This window comes from Eumetopias jubatus, unplaced genomic scaffold, assembly GCF_037043125.1.
Source record: "Eumetopias jubatus isolate StellerSeaLion01/CBP00866 unplaced genomic scaffold, mEumJub1_p1.0 scaffold_9, whole genome shotgun sequence".
In the NCBI taxonomy this organism is placed as follows: Eukaryota; Metazoa; Chordata; class Mammalia; order Carnivora; family Otariidae; genus Eumetopias; species Eumetopias jubatus.
The window spans coordinates 104,855,766-104,875,726 of NW_028274815.1; the positions used below are offsets into that span (position 1 = coordinate 104,855,766).

General features: G+C 43.5%; 1 pseudogene; it reads left to right on the forward strand.

The window, feature by feature from the left end:
* The first annotated feature begins 10,443 nt into the window (after nucleotides 1–10,443).
* On the forward strand, nucleotides 10,444–11,539 carry LOC114216360 (developmentally-regulated GTP-binding protein 1 pseudogene; annotated as a pseudogene).
* The last annotated feature ends 8,422 nt before the right edge of the window (nucleotides 11,540–19,961 follow it).

Below are 19,961 nucleotides of genomic sequence, written 5' to 3' on the forward strand. Positions count from 1 at the left end.
AGATTTCTGGGGCCTACCCCAGAGATTCTCACTTGGCAGATCTGGGCTGGGGACTGAAATTCTGCATTTCTAACGAATTCTTAGATGATGCTGGTGCTACCAGTCCATGGAGCACACTTTAGATATGTGAAGGGCTCCATAAACATTAAAGCTCATGCAAACTCAGGAGAATGTGAACTTTAAGTTTTTATTAAGCCCAACTGAAGGCCAGCTATGGTAACAGGCATTATGGCAAAAAAACCCTGTCACGTGGGGCCTCATCCATGAAGATTTAAGAATTCAGTTGGCGAAAACAAAATATGTGTCACAAAAACATAAATTTTCAGTGCCGTGAGGAGTAAGATAAGTGACAAAGGAATAGTCTTTAATTAGAAACCAGTTCTGGGTGTACAAAACACCCCACGCAGACCACTGGATTTTGGGCATGTACTTATTAAATAGCCATTCTGTTGGTGAAGACTTCTTCCCTCATTTTAGTTGTGTGCTGAATTAGCTTCCTCCCAGAACTCATCGACGACTGGTTTGAACCTCTGCTTGATGCCCCCTTGCTTAACTAAGATGGTCATAAGAGCTGTAGCACCAGAAAGGGAGGCTGTGCTAGGTTGGGCTCCCTAGAGCAGAGCCTGAGATGAGGGTTCTTGTGCATCTGATTTATTTAGGGAGCACTCTGGGGATGACCCTGTGGCTGGGTGAGCAGGGCAGGGCAGGGCAGAACAAGGATGTGGTCTCATCTGCAGCCTCACCTGACTCCACATGGCACCCAATTCCAAGGCACCAAGAACTGTCTCACCTTAGGGGGCTGGCCTTTGTACCCCAATATTAGTCACTGCCAGTGGGTTGCCCTGGGGTGCTGTGGCATCACCTCCCAGTTGAGGTGCCTCCGATCAGCATGGGCACATTCAGGAGGCCCTTGCAGGCCCAGGGGTCCTTCTACTGTGGTTCATGGAACTCCTGCCTTTCCCCCATTTCCACACCGATGCCCATAACCTTTATAAAAATGCACTTTTCTTATTTTATTTAGCAAACATGTGTTGCCCACATGTGCTAGGCGCTAGGTACCTGTAAGGTCAGGGACTTAACTGGCAGGGCCTGAACTTCTCTGTCTCAAAGCCCACGGTGATGTCATTTGATACTGAAACCTGACCTCGTGGCTGTGGAGGGCTCAGGCACTCTCTCTGGGCTGCACACAAGGAACTCACCTGGCATATAAGGTAATGGCCTGCCTTTAATCTAGCCTTCTTCTTCCCTGCTTCATATGGCAGCCCGGGGAGCCTCCAGGAAAGCCCGTCTGTTACTGCCTTCTCACAGAAACTCTTTAACGGGTTCCCTATTGCCCTCAGAGTAAAGTCCAAACTCCCTGTTTTGGTCTGTAGGATCCTTCATGCTCTCAAAACTGCCTACCTCATCTCTCACCTCTCGTTAAACCCGAGGAACGCTGAAATATCTGCTCCCCAGGATGTCTACACATCCAGGTCTTAGATTGTTGTAGTACACTGAGTTGTGGGATCCCAAAGATATTAGTTCCTAATCCCTGGAGACTATTAATGTTACTTTATATGGAGGGGCATCCGGGTGGCTCAGTTGGTTAAGCGTCTGCCTTTGGTTCAGGTCATGGTCCCGGGGTCCTGGGATGGAGTCCCATGTCGGGCTCCCTGCTTGGCGGGGGGGGCCTGCTTCTCCCTCTCCTCCCTGCTTGTGCTCTCTCTCTTTCTCATGCTCTCCCTCTATCTCTCTCACATAAATAAATAATCTTTGAAAAAAAATCTTTATATGGAAAAAAGTCTTTGCAGATACGATTGTTAAGAATCTTGAGAAGGAGAGATTACTCTAGACTATCTAGGGCCTTAAATGTAATCACAAGTGTCTTTGTAAGACAGAGGCAGAGGAAAATTTGACAGGGGAGAAGGTGATATGAAGACAGAGGCAGAGACTGGAGTGATGTGGTCACACCAAAGCATGCTGGCAGCCCCCAGAAGCCGGAAGAGGCAAGAACAGATTCTCCCCTAGAACCTCCATAGGGAGAATGGCTGTGTTGGTACCTTGATTTCAGACTTCTAACCCCCAGAGCAGTGAGAGAATAAAACTCTGTTGTTTTAAGCCACCCAGTTGTGGTAATTTGTGGTAGCGGCCCTAGGAAACGAGTACAATTAAGATATTACCTGTTTCGGGGGTTACCTGGGCGCCCTACTCTCTCCCACAACACATACTTCATCACGATGATGCTTGTTTCTGCAGCTCACCTGCTGCCTCTCCTGGCAGCTTCCTAGATCTTTCCTCCCACCACCCGCAGGCTCTGGTCTGAGTAGACACCCCTCCTCTGTCTCCCACAGTTCCTTGAACAATCCTCTCTCATTGCTTTTGCCTCATTCTTTTATATGACCTTTCTAGGTCAATCTCCCTGTGAAATTCTAAATCCCTTGGGCCTTATTCATTTTTATAGTCCCTAGACCTGGCACAGTGCTGAGTGCAAAGTGGCTTCTTGGTATTTGTCTCTTGACATGAAGAGCGGTGGATGGCGCTGTTCGGTGGCTGAAGGGGGAGACTCAGGGGTCCTCAAGGTCTCACATCACTGGCCAAAACTCTCTGGATGTGGATAGGTGGTAGCTCCCCTGGTTGAGACGCCACGGACAGGCTTCTCCCCTGTGAAACTGCCACTGCCCCCTGGAGCTTTCTGAGACCTCAGGTCTGGGTACTCCCTTCGGCTTTGTGTCTGCAGAGCTCGTGGTTATTTTCTGCTTGGCTCTTATGTTCTCTCTCTGCTCTCACTTTCCTGGCTCCCAATCAGCCGTGACTCACAACCTCAAATACTGCTCCCTTTTGTCATTATTTTGAGGAGTCGCATGATTTCCCTCATTATCGCCTTCAGGCTAGAACGGGAGCTGGCCTGCAGTGTTTTATTTCTCAGGGCCAAGCTGGGGGGTGTAAAGCAACTGACAAGTTCAATAAGCTCGGGATCATGTTAGTGTTCTAGTAATCTAGTTGCTCTGAGGAGGTGGCGGCTAAACACATAATTGGAAAATAAGGGTTTGGGCTTCAGTCAAGGGGATGATGTTAGAGTCTTTTGAGTTCTTCGTCTCCAAATTTGCTTTGCAACTCAGACTTCCTGGACAACATTTACAGTCAAATTTAACAGTCTCTCCTAAAATCTGACAGTTTTCTTTCTATTAGGTTCCAAGGAAGGTAGATAATGATTTTGTCCTTTAAAAAAAAAACAAAAAACATTAGGTAGGGGGACTCCCAGGTGGGGGGTATGGTTTTATTTTCTCTCCTTTATGCTGTTTAGAAGCCACTGTAATGTTGTAACTATGGAACCTGCTCTGGGGGAGGTTTTAATAATTTATTCACAAAGTGGCTGAGTTATTTATTTATTGCTGCCTAACAAAATATCACAAAACTTAGAGGCTTAACACAACAAGTGTGTGTTAACTCATGAAGTTTCTGAGAGTTAGGATAAAGCAACAGCATATTCTGGCTCAGGATGTCTCGTGAAGTTGCAGTCAAAATGTTGGTTGAGGCTCCTACAATCTTCAGAAAGGCCTACAATCTTCAGTAGCTGCTTCCAGAAAGGCTTATCATACGCCAGTTGGCTGGAGACCTCAGTTTCTTATCACATAGACCTCTCTACAGGGTTGCTTGAGTGCCTTTATGACACAGTAGCTGGCTTCTCCTGGAGCAAGTGATCCAACAGAAAGAAAGGAAGAAGCCACAAGGCCTTTTATTACCTAGTCTCAGAAGTTACACACTATTCTTTCTACCTTATTCTATTCCTTAGAAGTGAGGCACTATGCCCACGCTTAAGAGGAAGAGAATTAGGCTTCACCTGTTGGAGAAAGTGTCGAAGAATCTGCAGATACATTTTAAACCACCGGAGTACCTTTCCTTCGAATAGCTCCAGAGAATGCAAACAAATCATTGTTACCACCTGGTATTTGAATGTTTTGCTGGGAGATTGCAAGAAACATAGAAGTCTTACATTATAATCATTAGAATAGTGAAAAATGAATAGTATATAATAGTGAAAAAATAATACTTATGAGGATAGGTGTGAGGACACTGTACCACCTTATCTTAGGTCTGGATGTGGGAGGATTTGGGAAGAGTAGAGGATACCATTGACTTCGATCTCATACTTGCTATTTAACATATACAATATTAAGTAGCTATCTCATTGTGCTCTTTGATTCAACAATTCGACACCAGGTACCATGATAAATGAGACAAAATCCCTGCTTTCAAGGCTGAGAGATAGATGGAAGAGAGCTATCCCAGAAAAAGCCAAACCCAGCACCGATACAGAACCCCACCTGACCATAGATGAGTGAGCCCAGTAGAGACCAGGAGAACCACCCGGCTCAGATATGTTGAACCCTGCAGAAATGTGAGACATTAATATTTACTGTTGTCTGCCTCTGAACTTGTGTGACTGTTTGTTAATCAGCAGTAGTAACTGATACAAGTTTACAGTGTAGTGGAAAAGGAGAACAGAAAGGCAGATTTGCAGTGCTATATGATACATATCATAGTCGAAGACTGAATAGGGTATTCAACAAGAGTGAGGGGGGGGCCCTAAATCTACCTCAGGGTGATCAGGGAATCTGAAGACTTCTGGTACACCTGAATGAAGTCCTAAGGATGAGCGCCAGAGTGGGTTGGAAGACAGGCTGGGAGTGGAAAGCACATCCTTTTCAGGTGACTGCAAGGTCTTAGTAAGCTGGAAAGCAGTTGTAATGGATAGGTCCTAACTGTTGGCAGCCACTGGATTATGAATCACTTCATATGTCCTGCTAAAGAGTTTGCTCTTCATCCTAAAGGATGGTAACCACTGAAGGACTAAAGAGGCATAACATAATCAGATTGATGGCTTATTAAGCCCACCCTGGGAGTTGTGTGGACCCAGGCAGGAATTGGGGTGGCTGGTCGTGAATCTGTTCTCCTCCAGATATGGCCATGGGAAAGAAGGGGGCAGAGGAGGGAGATAATAGGAGGTGGTTCAGACAAGGCTTGGCAACCAATATAATGAGGGGGTGGTACTTGGCTTCAGCTCCAAGGCAGAAAAGTTTGGAAGGGGGCGGTGGTAAGCATTTCAATGTGGGTCATGATGAGTTTGAAATGCCTGTGGGTGAGCTGAAAGGAGGTGTTTAGTAGGCAGGGGAAAAGCAGTTCTGGGCCTCAGAAGAGGAGCCTGCATCAGGCATATACTCTGGAGCATCATCCACATGGAAGCAGTAACTGAAGCTATTACAGGCAAGGTTGGGCTTATGTAGAATGAGAAGCAAACCAAATTTAGTACCTTAGGGAAACACTGATACCTAAATGATGGACAGAGTTAGAGAAACCAAAGGAGGCTGAGAAAGAGAAGCCAGAGAGTGAGAGAAGACACAGAGGAAAGTGGTTTCACATAAAACAAAGGGTTTTGAAGTTGGAGGTTAACAGTACAACATATCACAGGGAGGAAGGAGCATGGAGGATTGAAAAGTATTTTGTTTGTTTTGTACCCAGAAACTCTGATGAGTTTCATGGTGACTTAAGCAAGAATTGAATCAAAGGTCAAGAGGGATGAGAGATATACTGTAAAGAGTAGACAAAGACATGCAGACAACAATGGATATTTACTACTGCTCAGTAGGAGAACCATCCGTGGTCTCTTGGTTGCAGCTCTAACTTCAGCCATGGACAGGGAGAGAGTTCTGTGTAGGCTTTGACTCACTTCAAGCAAACAGCATCTTGCCTCTGGTATGCACTTTGAATTTTCCTTTCTGTCCAGGGCTTTTCCAATACCATGGGCCCTAGTGAGAACTTGCTCAGCCCTGTACACATAAGCTTGGGAGTATGGGGGAATTAACACCTCTGTGAGAGAATTAATAATCATCCCCCCATGGGGATGCAATGTCCACTGACAGATGAATGGATAAAAAGAATGTGGTATCTATATGTAATGAAATATTATTCAGCCATAAAAAAGAAGGAAATTCTGCCATTTGTGACAACAGGCAAGGTGCTTGAGAACATTATGTTAAATGAAATAAATCAGACAGAGGAAAACAAGTACTGTATGATCTCATTTATATGTAGAATCTGAAAAAAAATTCAGAGTAACAGGGAGTAGAATGATGGTTGTCAGGAGGTGGGGGAAATGGGGAGATTTGGTCAAGGGTACACATTTCCAGTAAGTTCTGGGGATCTAATATTCAGCATGGTGCCTATAGTTAATGATTCTGTGTTTTACATTTGAAAGTTGCTAAAGAAGAAAATTTTAAACGTTCTTATTTTAACAGCACTCCAACCGGTCTTAACGGTTAACTTACTTTAAGCTATGGACTCCTTGCTTTGAGTCCCTAAGACCGAAATACCTTGATCTATCGCAGAACTGACCTTCTTTCCTTGAAGCTGGCCTAGAGGAGTGAAGAACCAAACTCTCCCAGAAGATAAGTCCTGACCACATTCAAAAACAGCTACCCCAGATGCCAGCAAATCTGTTCAGGGTCCAAACAACATACGACTAACCGCCTGGGCACCTGCTTCTCCTGCATGGAGCTCCCCTCTCTATTCCTGTGCCTTCCCCTTGAAAACCCTTGGTCTTTGAGACATTTGTCCACCATCTTCCCAGGTGGCTGCCTTCCTGAATAAAGCAAACTCTCCTTTCCCACCCTCACTAGTCTCCTAAGTACTGATTTTTAAGCAGTGAGCAGCTGAACCTGAGTTCTGAGCCGGTTCTCTGGTAAAACCACACACCCAAAAACTGTAATTACCTGAGGGGACAATGTTATTTAATCTTATTGTGGTAACCATTTTGTAATATAAATATGTAGCAAATCATCCCCTTGTACACTTTTAACACAATGTTATATGTTAATTATGTATAACTGAGTAAAGTTGGTGGCAGGGGGCGGGGGGGGGGGAATGCCTGCCTCTTGTCTTTAGAGTGGACAATTCTGAGAGGGATTCTGTAAACTTCTCACAGGTCAAATGGAATTGAGCTTCATTACCAGGAGTGGTGCTATTGACAACACATGCTCATATTGGCCTTTCTTCCACAGATCCCTCACTTGGGCTCCCTGGGATCATCTCTCAAAGAAACTACTTGAATTTAAGTCCATCTCTCAGGCTCTGTTTAGGGGAGAATCTAAATTAAAAAGAAAATTGTTTACAATAAAGATTTAAGATAAATATATAGGTATCAAGAGATACTCACCCACTGCACTCCCTCTCCTTAGCTGCTTAGGTGGCCATGTTTTGCATAACATGACCTTACCCTCCAACAATAGCTAATTGAACCAAGGGTAACTGAGCTCAGCCAATCCAAACACACTCTGGTCAGCAACCTATGATGTTGCTGTTATGAACATAGGGGAGGAGCTAATTGGATTTCCTTTTTTGGGAAACTAAAATATATCCAAAAAATTGACTAAAAAATATCTCCAGCATGAAGTAAGCAATGAGAGCAGAAGCTGAAAGGTGGAGATGGATGGGGGGAAGGGGGAAAATATGGTAGGAACATTATGAGAGAACAAAAGCAGTGAGCTAGGGGCACCTGGGTGGCTCAGTTTGTTAAGGGTCCAACTCTTGATTTTGGCTCAGGTCATGATCCCAGTGTCATGAGGTCGAGCCCCACTCTGTGGGGAGTCTGCTTGTCTCCCTCTCCCTCTGATCCTCCTCCACCTCTCTCTCATGCTCACTCTATCTCTAAAATAAATAAATAAATCTTAAAAAAAAAAAAAGGCAGAAGTGGAGTTTCCCTGGGGCTCATAAACAAGAGGAAGAGAGGAGTCCCGTGTTCTCCTTGACTTTTTTTTTTTAAGATTTATTTATTTGAGACAGAGGGTGAGAGAGAGTGCGCACAAGTGGAGTGGAGGGACAGAGGGAGATGGAGAGGGAGAAGCTGACGTCCTGCAGAGCAGACACGGGGCTTGACCCCAGGACCCTGAGGTCATGACCTGAGCCCAAGGCAGACCGTTAACTGACTGAGCCACCCAGGCGCCCCTCCATAGTCAGAGTGACCAGAGGGCGATGCCTGTGGGGAGGAAGTGTGCTGATCCCGTCATTCACCCTCCCAAGCCAACACCTTTCCCTTCTCTGCCCTGTCTGCATCTGGCAGGCCAACTTGTGTTTTGTGGGTTATTTTGGTACAAAAAGTAGTTTTATTAAAGCACAGGACAGGACCCGTGGGCAGAAAGAGTTGCCTGGCAGGGCAACTTGTGTGAACTTCACCTCCTCCCTTCCCCCCGGCTCCTGGTGGGGTTCAGCTTGTGGGAAGCATCAGAAAGGCCAGGGATCAGAAAGTGGGAGGGGAGGGAAACTGTGGTGTTTTATCTCCAGCTTCCTTCTACCACGGTGCCATAATTTAGTTTTATCTCCAGCTTCCTTCTACCACGGTGCCATAATTTAGCACCATCTTCAGCCAGGCAGTCTTCTCCATGTAATCCAGCCACCCTTTCCAGGTTCAGGGAACTGGACCCTTCCCTCACGTCCTTGGAAGTACAGATGGGAAGGGTCCCTCACTGAGGCTAGTCCCAGGGGGCTGCACTCTCCCTCCTGGTTTCCCTAAACCTGCCCACACCTTCATAAATAGTCCCTATTATTAATAGTCCCTCTAGGAGCCTGACTGATGTGGGAAAACAGTACAACAGAGGAGAGGGACAATCTTGAAACTGGAGGGACAGGAAATGCAAATAATTTGTGCCTGATAATTACAGACTGCCAAGCTGCACTACTCCAGGAAGCATTTTCACATTGGGAAGCATTTTTCACATTGTGAACTATGCTTCTGCTGACAACTGCACTTTTCTCTTAAAATAAGGTAAAGTCATGCTAAGAGAAAGGAGGTAAAAGGGTAGTGCAGGAGGGGTTCCTTTATATCTGAAAGACCCCAGCAGCCGAAGGGAGAGCCAGATGAAGTAGCTTGTTGTTTTTACAACCATTTCAAAACTTCTTGTTGAGGTATAATGTATAGCCCATAAAGTGCACACATATCATATTACATAGTTCAGTGCATTTTTGCAAACTGAACACACTCATGTAATCAGTACCCATGTCGAGAAAGAGGACTTTGTGTCCTGGTTAACTCACTAACCCTTTACCCCAAGGGTACCCACTATGCTAACTTCAAACACAATGGATTAATTTATCCTGTCCTTAAATTTTATATGCATGGAATCAAATATGTTCTTCATATTTGGCTTCTTTCATGCTACATTGAATTGGTATGGTTTATGCATGTCGCTACATGCAAGAGCATTTAGTTGTAGTTTGCTCATTCTTGTTGCTGTATGTACTACATGTGTAAACAACCATAATAGATTTCTCAATTCTATTGTTAATGGGCATTTAGGTAAATTCCAATTTGGGGCTATTATGACTATTTCTACTATGAACATCCTTGTATGTATGTGTCTTTCGGTGAACAAAAGTACACATTTCTGTTAAGTAGATACTTAGGAATGGGATTGCTAAATCTTAGTGTCTGTACTTTTGTAGATACTGCCAAATGGTTTTCCTGAGGGGTAGTACCAATTTACACTGCCACCTGCTGGGCATGAGAGTTCCAGTGGGACCATACATTTTTATTGGCATCAGTCCAGGTAATTGTGTGATTTTTAACCTGTGTTCCCCAAATCCCAGGCACGGGGGTAATCAGGCAGAGGGCTACATTGGTCCAGAGTTTGGGGTTTGTAGTCCAAGGTTGAAGGGCAGAAAATTGAAGTTGCCGACGTGAAGTGGAAAGCGTCATGCCCCGGGGCTCTTGCCAACATCGGAAGCTGGAGTTATTGATAGATAGCTTAAAAGAAGGAACTAGAAGTTTAGATGAGTTTGAAGGGCATGGGGAGAGATGTAAGAAGATGAGAGAAGAGAGGTGTGAAATATTTTGGTCAGAGAATGAGTTTGGAGAAATGTTGGATGAGTTGGGACTAAAGATGAGAACAACTTAAAAGAAAGTAGCTTCAAGCGAGAGAAACTTGTAATCAGGGTCACCTTGACACCAGCCATGAGAAGAGAGGAGGGTCAAGGAACACAGGTGGGGTTATTTCGAGAAGATGAAAGAGAAGTAGCCTGCAAGTGGCTCGCCCTATGTCCTCCAGTCTTCCAGTCACTATTTCTATTTAAAAGTTCCCTTTTATATTTCTTTCTTGTTCCCTTTAACTAGTTACATCACTCCCGCCCCCATTTTCTTCTGTTATCACTTTGCCCGAATTGCTCAACTTTATCTTCTTTGGTGTCCCTTTTTCCTTTTCTTCCTCCTCATGCTGAACTTTCTGGCCCTCTGCCTCTGGGTCTTGAGGATTCAAAACGACAACAACAACAACAAAAAACAAAAACAAGTCTTCCTTATTACTCTTCTGCTATCGTCTAAAACCTTGGCTCGAGGTCCCCCAGCGGTTGTGTGAGGGGAAGTAGTCTGTGCAGAGATCACTACACTCTCCCCTCAACCCCCCGTGACTTGCCACCATGAGCAGCATTTTAGCCAAGATTGTGGAGATTGAAGCCAAGATGGTTCGGACTCAAAAGAACAAGGCCACAGCACACCACCTAGGGCTGCTTAAGACTCGCCTTGCTAAGCTTCATAGAGAGCTCATTACCCCAAAAGGTGGAGGTGGTGGTGGACCAGGAGAAGGTTTTGATGTGGCCAAGACAGGTGATGCTGGGTGTGGGTTTTCCATCACTGGGGAAGTCAACACTGCTTAGTAACATGGCAGGGGTATATTCTGAGGTAGCAGCCTATGAGTTCACTACTCTGACCACTGTGCCTTGTGTCATCGGATACAAAGTTGCCAAGATCCAGCTCCTGGATCTTCCAGGTATCATTGAGGGTGCCAAGGATGGGAAAGGTAGAGGCCGTCAAGTCACTGCAGTGGCCCGAACATGTGACTTGATCCTGATTGTTCTGGATGTCCTGAAACCCTTGGGACACAAAAAGATAATTGAAAATGAGCTGGAAGCCTTCGGCATTCACTTGAACAGCAAACCCCCCAACACTGGCTTTAAAAAGAAGGATAAAGGAGGCATTAATCTCATGGCCACTTGCCCTCAGAGTAAGCTGGATGCTGAAACTGTGAAGCGCATTCTGGCTGAATACAAAATTTACAATGCTGATGTGACACTGCGTAGTGATGCCACAGTGGATGACCTCATCAACGTGGTAGAAGGAAACAGAGTTTACATCTCTTGTATCTATGTGTTGAATAAGACTGATCAGATGTCCATTGAGGAATTGGATATCATCTATAAGGTGCCTCACTGTGTACCCATCTCTGCCCATCACTGCTGGAATTTTGATGACCTCTTGGAAAAGATCTGTGACTACCTGAAACTAGTGAGGATTTACACCAAACCCAAAGGCCAGTTGCCAGATTATACATCCCCAGTGGTGCTGCCTTACTCTAGGACTACGGTGGAGGATTTCTGCATGAAGATTCACAAAAATCTTATCAAAGAATTTAAATACACTCTGGTCTGGGGCCTGTCTGTGAAACACAATCCTCAAAAAGTGGGTAAAGATCATACATTGGAGGACGAGGATGTCATTCAGATTGTGAAGAAATGAAACCTTCTCCTCTACCCATGTGCTTGGCCAACCATAGCAGCTTTTCCCATGACCAGGCACCCTACCCCAAACCCCTTCAAGCTTTGGCAGCCAGTGGATCAGGATTCAGGGGAGGGAGATGAGGGGATCCAAGCTGGAATTTTGTCTTAACTTGGTGTCACCTTGTAAATTCAACTGCATAAAGGACCTGGTAGGCCATCCAAAAAAAAAAAAAAAAAAAAAAAAACCTTGGCTCCACCACCAATATTTAGAACTCCATTTTTGCCATCTATTCTATAGTTTGCCTTTTCTATTTGTCCTCAAGTTATTCTGGAACAGTGGCTTTAAAGGTTTTATTTGTTTGTTTGCTTGCTTTGCATTTTCTTTTTTATCACTGGAAGCTCCTTCAAACAAAATCTCAGTTGAAATCCTATATATTGAGCAGGGAAATGTGGAGCTGTTGTTATGATGTGAATGATGTTCCCTAGGGTTGAGCAGTAGGCAACCTGTACAACTCTATGCAGTGAATGTCAGACATTTCTTAAACATACCTTCAGATTCTCTTGTCCCTGTCTCTTATTCCAGCCACAGTAGTGGCAACCAGTTTTATGCAGACTTCAACCAGCCTCATAAAAGTATGAACTGTTGGTACCCACTTCAGTCCCACCTCTCACTTCTGCCCTAGAACTTCTTCTTTCTCCTCGAGAAGAGCCCCTTGACCTACACGTGCACAACCCAGAAGTACAGGGGAGTTAAGGCGCTGTCCCATGACTGTGCTCGACCAAAGGGAGATGGAAGCAGCTGGGTAAGTCTCCTTTCTTGCTCCAGAAAGATGGTCCTGATGTGCATTTCTCAAGATTTCTCAGCTGCCTCATGGGAATTAAACACCCAGGTGCCTATAGCATTAGTTAACTCTATCGTGCATTCTTGAATTAGCTCTCCCTCCTTCAGCATTTCCCTCTCCCGCCACTCATCCCTGCTCCCTGGAGTCACACTCCCAGATTAACTACTTAGAATTCTGCCTCTGTCTCAGGCTTTGTTTTCTGAGGAAGCAGCTGGTAACACCCCCTAACTCAACCCCCTGGGGGTGGGGAAAAGCACTTCCAAGGCACTCGGGTGATTTTTCGTCACTTGAAGTGATTGTTCTGGAATAAAGTTAAGTTGAGACAGTTAGTAGGGATATCTTGACTGAAGAACTGCTCATTATTCTTGGAGCTGAATACGTTATTTGCATTTTAGGTGCATACATCAAAGTTCAGCGGGCAGAAATTGAAATGGGCCATTGTCATGGTCGAATCAATAGGTGTGGAAAACAAAGTGGATTTCAGTGGAGGGGTATAAAAGCTCTAGCCCCTTAGAGAATCTACTTGGCCTAGATTGGAGTTTTGCCTTTAATAACAAATGAGAATATGGGTTTAGGTCTCTAGGGCTTTCTATCTGCACAGCCCCTGAAAGTTAAAAAACACACACCATTAGCACTTGTCTCATCTTTCCTAAACTGGCGGTTGTCACAGTTCCTTTAAAGAAGTAAGACAGTGCCTGGGAAGACAGCAGTCACCTCCCACATCCCCACTCCCCCAGACACCCAGGATACATCTTGTGTATACTTAAGCTGTCTCTGACACACATAAGTTCTTTTTCATCCCTGAGTAATCAGTCTTTTTTATCCTCTTAGCAAAGAGAACGGTATATTTTTGCACAGAAAAGATTGGGAGGAAAGGAAAATAAAAGAAAGCCCTCTCCCCCAAGAAATATCCCACAAAATTCCCAAAAAATAGCAACAAATGAAAGATGGCAAGGAAAAACCACAGAAGCTTCTAGAATGAGGGTATTTGTCAAGTGCTGGTTGAGGATGCAGTTCTACTTGGAACATTTTGAAATTGTTTTTTTCAAATTCTGTTGTTTAGGGGTTAATGATGGTGCTGAAACCCTATTGCTTTGAATAGGAGGGATTAGTTTCTCTATTTCAGGATTAAGGTCAGTCTTATCACCTTCAGGCTGCCACATCTTGTCAGCAATCCTCAATCCTACAATCATTCTGCTCACGGTTCTCAAATCCTCCCTTGGGCTGCTGGCCCTGCTGAGCCCTACACTTTCTGTTTTAAATATTACTAAAAGGGAAGGCTATTAGCATGAGTCCACTCTAAGACACATGGAGAGCTCACCCTAACCTTTTGTTTCCATGAGATTCTTTTTTTTCTTTTAAGATTTATTTATTTATTTTCAAGAGAGAGAGAGAAAGAGAGCACACAAGCAGGAGGGGCAGAGGGAGAGGGGGAGAGAATCTCAAGCAGACTCTGCACTGAGTGCAGAGACTGATGTGGGGCTTGATCTCACGACCCTGAGATCACTACTTGAGAGGAAACCAAGAGTCAGATGCTTAACTGACAGCCCCACTCAGGAACCCCATTTCCATGAGATTCTAAAGACACAGAGGAGAGAAGTAGAACTCCACAGGCCTCTTTGAGGTTGTGGTAGCATGATCGTAAAGATTGCCATATTATTCACCCTTCTCTTTGCAATATGACTTTGAAACTTTTCCCAATAAGAAGTGGAGTATATTTCCCCATATTTTGAATTTGAACTGGTCCTGTCACCAGCTTTGGCTGATAGAATATGGTAGAAGCAGTGAGCCTAGAAGAGGTTTTGCATGCTTCCACTCTTTCTGACTTTGCCATGAGAAAAAGTCCCGGCTGACCTCCTGGAGAATGCGATACTACACCATCTGCCAACTCCCAGAAGCTAGGCTGCCCAGCTGACCTGTAGTTGACCATTGTCATGTGAGGAAGCCAGCCAAGACCAGACTCCCAGCCAAACCTAGCTCAAAATGCCTAACTGTAGCACTGCAAGCTAAATAAATATTTATTGTTTTAAGTCACCATGTTTTGGGAGCAGTTGGTTACAAAGCAGTAGAAAACTTACAGAGGGTTCCAGCCTCCACCATATTCTTTGGATCCTTTGTCTAGTTGGCCTTATTATCATTAATAGTATTGGCAGCTGTGAAAACAACACGTAATATTAGTAGAACTGTAGAGGGTAAACTCATTTGGGAATAATTCCTATTTTGGACATGAGAAATGGCAAAAGCAGTATTAATGCTCTTGATTTTAATGACCTTTGGATAGACATTAGAAAGACTGGTTAAACTTCAGTCGTGAAAAATTTAGAGCACATTTCTCTACAGCAGTGTCTTGGGGGAGATGCTCAGAAGCTGGCATGGATCTCATGAGAATGTATTGTCTGAGGTAAGGCTTTCCCAGAAGCAGACCCTGAGACAAGGATTTCAGGGGAAGTAGTTTATTTGAGAAGAGATTCCAGGAAACACAAATAATGAGGTGGGAAAGAGAGAAGAAAAGACAGCCAATAAATAGTGATAAGTACCAGGCAAGGTACCGTGTGAGGAACTGGAGATTGATTCTGCTGGGGGAGCTCTGGCAGACAGTGTAGAACACGCAGCTCAGGGCTACCCCAACCTGGGGCCAAGGAAACTGGGCATCTATCTACTCATCAATCCCCATCCACCCTTGGTTAAGGATTGCTTCCCAGGACATTAAAACTTTAGCAGTTCTGGTGTTCTCTGTCCCAAGACAGAGAATTTGCAGTGTTCTTCACTGCAAACAGCATTTTGTGAGTAGAGGTAAGTGCTCAAGAGGATATGGGCACAGCACTAGCAGTGTCTAGTAGAAGGACTATGGGCCACATTTTTCTGAGTTGCTTGTGGAGACAGTATCATGAACTTAAGGCAGGAAGCCCCCTGAACAGAATGGTTTTGAAGCTGTATTATGGCAAGAGGCTGGAGGAGCTAAGGATGGTGAGTTGGTGTGTGGGAAACATCACCTGAGATTGGGACTCTGGAATAGTTAGATACCTGGAGCTTTGGCAACTCATCCTGGAAATAGCTGTGGGCATTGGGGTTAACTGACTTGTTAATGGTTTACTTTTCTTTAATTCCCTTGTTCTCCAAAGTCTCTTACATTCTAGGAGATAGATTTGAGTTTCCAAATCCCAGATGGAGAACTTGAGATATATGACTAACTTGCTTGAAGGTAAACTAGTATGTCAGTGATTGTATGAAGAGCACCCAGAGCAAGAATTCCTAAATCTTGGACCTTGAAGTCAACACTTTCTCCTCTCCTAAGACAATTTAACTTGATCATTCCTTGCACACTGTTTGTTTCATCTTGTGGACTTGCATCCTTCTTCTCTGAGCCAAGGAGTTTGCAAGTTTCTTCTGGACAGTGTGGGAAATAGTTAAAACTGGTGTTGACTGAGTTGCCAAGGAGGAACTCCAGGATTACTAAATGATAAGATATAGTTTGTACGTTTGTTTTCTCATTCCCAACCCCTGCTTCTTAAATGAATTCACTCTGGACATACCACTTTGTTTACTCCAAGCCTTGAAGAATTCTCTACTTAAACTTCACTTATCTGTGAGGTCTTCCCCAATCATTCTATCTTAAATAATACCCTGTCCACTTTCTGCACTCTTTTTCCCCCTCATTGCTTACATTTCTGTGTGACACGTACTATCTAATATACTTCATTTTTGACTTGTTGGTTTATCTATCTCCCCCAGCTTGAATATAAATTCAATGAATGCTTGAGAATTTTCCCTGTTCCCTCTGCTGCCTCTTCCCCTCCCCCTGCCCCATGTACTCCCAATACTCAGAGCAGGACCTGGCGTAGAAGCTCAATAAATATTTCATGAATGAATGAAAGAATGAATCAAAGGGTCACTAAGACTTTTGGATAAGAAATCCAGTACATTTGTCTTTGCTGCTCTTTGTGAAGCCAAATATCTCCTGGAGTTTCCTGGCTGCTTGAACTGAGAGAGGCACAATCCTGGATTTATCTTCCAGGCTTCCCTATAGCTTTGGAAGTACACATCTGGTTTGAATCACACCTACATTACTTATTAGCTGAGAGGTCTTGTTCAAATAAACTATTAATTTCTTCTTCTGCACAATGGGCTAATAATCCCCACTTTGTAGCATTTTTAGGAGAGTTTAACTGAGTCAACATAAATAAGGCACTTAACACAGTACCTGGCATGTAGTAGATGATCACCAAGTATGAGTCTTCTTCCTTTTCTCTTAATTTCAAGTGCAGTCATCAATTGTCTGGCCAATTAGTGACACAAAGATCGGGAAGGTTGGTCAAAGGAGATGCTGAGGGAGGATGTGAAAGAAGGAAAACTGAAACTAGAAATGGAGAGGCAGGCAAGAGAAAAGGACTCTGCTCCTAGGACCTGGGACCACCTTTCACTTTCTGGTTGTTTGTAGAAGGGCCATGGATGAGGCGGGCCGAAGATTTAGCCTTTCCCCAATCGTTATATTTCTAATGTACTTCCTGAGTTGGTTCCTACCCAGAGCTGATTCATTCCCAGGGAATATGTCCTCTTTTAGCCAAAAGGAACTGGCTGCAGAAGAGTTGAGGCTGGACAAACTCAATTATCCAAGGAAATGGGTTTCAGAATGAATTATGTGGTGAGCCTTAAAGCAAAATGCTTGTATCTCGATTATCATGTATCCAGTATGGGGTTTTAATTACTCATACAATGTGGAAACACACCTCACTGAGAGGAGATGGAATTTGGGAGAGAGTTTTCTAATATGACCCATACATTGACCCCTTAGCAACTTTGACATATGTAGCATATTTATCCACTTTCTCCGTCTTCTAGCATGCTCTCTACTCCTCTTTCAAGAAGAAATGTATTGTTATAGTTGTTCCTCAGAATAACTTCCCTGAGCATCTGGGTATATCTAGAACTGATTCTGAGGCTTGGGAAGAGGGTGAAGAACTGCAAACAGTTATTGAGAATGACGTTTGTCATCCCCATTTCCACTCCTTAACTTCTGTAGCAAACCTCCATAACTGCTTTTGGGGATGAAATTATCTGGTGGCCAGCCAAGGCAACCAGGACAAATTCATCTGTATCACTATTATGGGATAGAAGAAGGAGACAGAGAAGGAGATGGAGGTTAGGGAGGTGATGGTGGTGTTAGTGAATGTGGTGGTGAGGGAGGTGATGGTGGTGATGGTGAAGGTGGTGGAGGAAGTGAAGTTGAGGGCATTGGTGGTGGTGGCAGGGGATGGAGGTTATGCTGGTGACTGGGAAGATGGCAGTGATAAAGATGGAGATGCTGAAGATATTAGGTAAGAGGAGGGAGAGGTGGCAGAGGAAGAGGAGAGGGGAAGGTGGTGGCAATGAAGGCAGTAGTAGCAGTGGTGGAGGTAAGGCTGGTACAGGTGCTGGTGGAGATGATGGTGGGGGAAGTGTTGGCTTAGTAGTGACAGAGGCAGTGATGGCAAAAATGGTGATGTCAAAAGAATTGAAAACAGGTCTACACAAAAACTTGCACATGAATGTTCACAGCAGCATAACTCATAATAGCCAGAGAGTGGAAACCATCCAAATGTCCATCAATGGATAAACAGATAAACAAAATGTGGTATCCACACCATGGACATTATTTAGCCATAAAAGGGAATGAAGTTCTGTTATATGCTACAAGATAGATGGACCTTGAAAACATTATGCTAAGTAAAAGAAGCCAGACACAAAGCCATCACGTCCTGTATAATTCCATTTATATGAAATGTTCAAATAGGCAAATCTATAGACAGACATAAATTAATAGTTGCCTATGGCTGGTGGAAGTGGGATGGGAGTGACTGCTAATTGGTATGGGGTTTATTTTTGGGGGTGTTAGAAATATTCTAAAATTTGATTGCACAAATCTGTAGTATACTGAAAACCATTCAATTATATACTTTAAATGGGTGAATTGTATGGTATGTCAATAAAGCTGTTAAAAAAAGTGAGGGCAGCAGTGGTGTGGTTGTGGAGGGTTCACTTTTGTTGGTGGGACTGGATTTTGGGGAGAGGAAGGAAGAGTTGATTGATACCTGATATACCTAAATCTAGGTAGGGTCAAGTCTGAGTAGCACAGATTTTTTCCATAGACGTTTTCTTTTATCTTCTGGAAAAATGTCTTTTCTCCCATAGCCAACACTGAATCCACACACAAATATTTCTGAAACAGATGATAAAAATCAAGCCAAGTGTCACCTGCCATTGGAATTGTGTCTAAAATGTTCATCTTTGTTTTTTCCACACAGTGTTCTCAGCACACAGAACTGGCTTCTGAGGAGCAATGGGATGGAGTGGCCAGGCTTCCTCTTCTCATGTGAGTGCAAAATCAGACGGAGTCCATAAAGAAATTAAAGCAGACATCTGGGGTCTATAATTTTTAATAATTTTAAACTAGCTACAAAATGTCAATCACTTCACAAACCGACAGAGGAGACAGGAGGAATTTAATATTACATGCTGTAATGATATCTATTTCACAGTTTATCTATATTTCATTCATTTATATTATTTTTTAAAGATTTCTTTATCAGCTACTAAATATCAGCAATTTGGTGTGCATAGCTCTAGATTAAGCAACAGAGAATTGTACTGATAACAAACCACAGGGGGAAATGGTGATTAATAAGAGTCAGCCTTATAAAATTTACATCTCCACACTGTTTCACAGCAAGATTGCTTTCTCCAAAACATAGCCTTCAAAAGCAGCAAACAAATCCTATATTACATTCATTTGACATAGTTCAGCCAAACGTCTATTTTGCTGGAAATGATTAAATGGTGAGTGTGTCAAATCCATCTTTTTTTTAAATTCTTTTTTTTAAAAAAGGATGATCATGGTTAGTAAGTCTATATATTGACAGAAAGAAAGTGACACTACTTCAGTTTTGCTGGTAGAACTTAATCTTGACAGTGTCTCAATACTGAGCATGCTTTGTTGTTGTTTCGTTGTTTCTGTTGTGTGTGTATGTTTTTTCTCATCAGTATGCTACTGTCATGGAAAGATTTTGTTTAAGTAGGAATCTAAAAATCTATTTAGTTCTCATGCATAAATGCATAAATCACATCACTTTTAGTGCAATGCCTGTAATGTAATTCCACATTGTCTAATCATGAAATCATAAAGACAGACGACAACCATGAGGAACCAAGGACAGCAAATTTTGAGAGTTTCAGAGCCTGACACTCAAAGAAAGGACAGTGGCAGTAGCTCTGTGGAATGTCACAGTTTTACAAGAACAATACTGTGTATTGAAAGAATCAACAGCACGTTGAGCATTCCTAAATTGTTGTCATTCAGCAAACACCACTGAGGAGAGAAAAGGAAAAATGAAACCCAAGACATCTTATGTAGGGAGTTAGAGCCACCAAATGACTACTATATACAACCTTTGGAAAGAAAGAGACTCAGGAAGAACAAAAGACACATAATAGTTTGGGGAAGCTGATGAACGATACAAGACAACATTCACAATGGGGGTGGACTGATGTGTGTATGTGTGCAGACCTACTAGGTAATACAATGAGAAAAGCACGAAGGTGCTATCTTGCCCAACAGCATTTGAA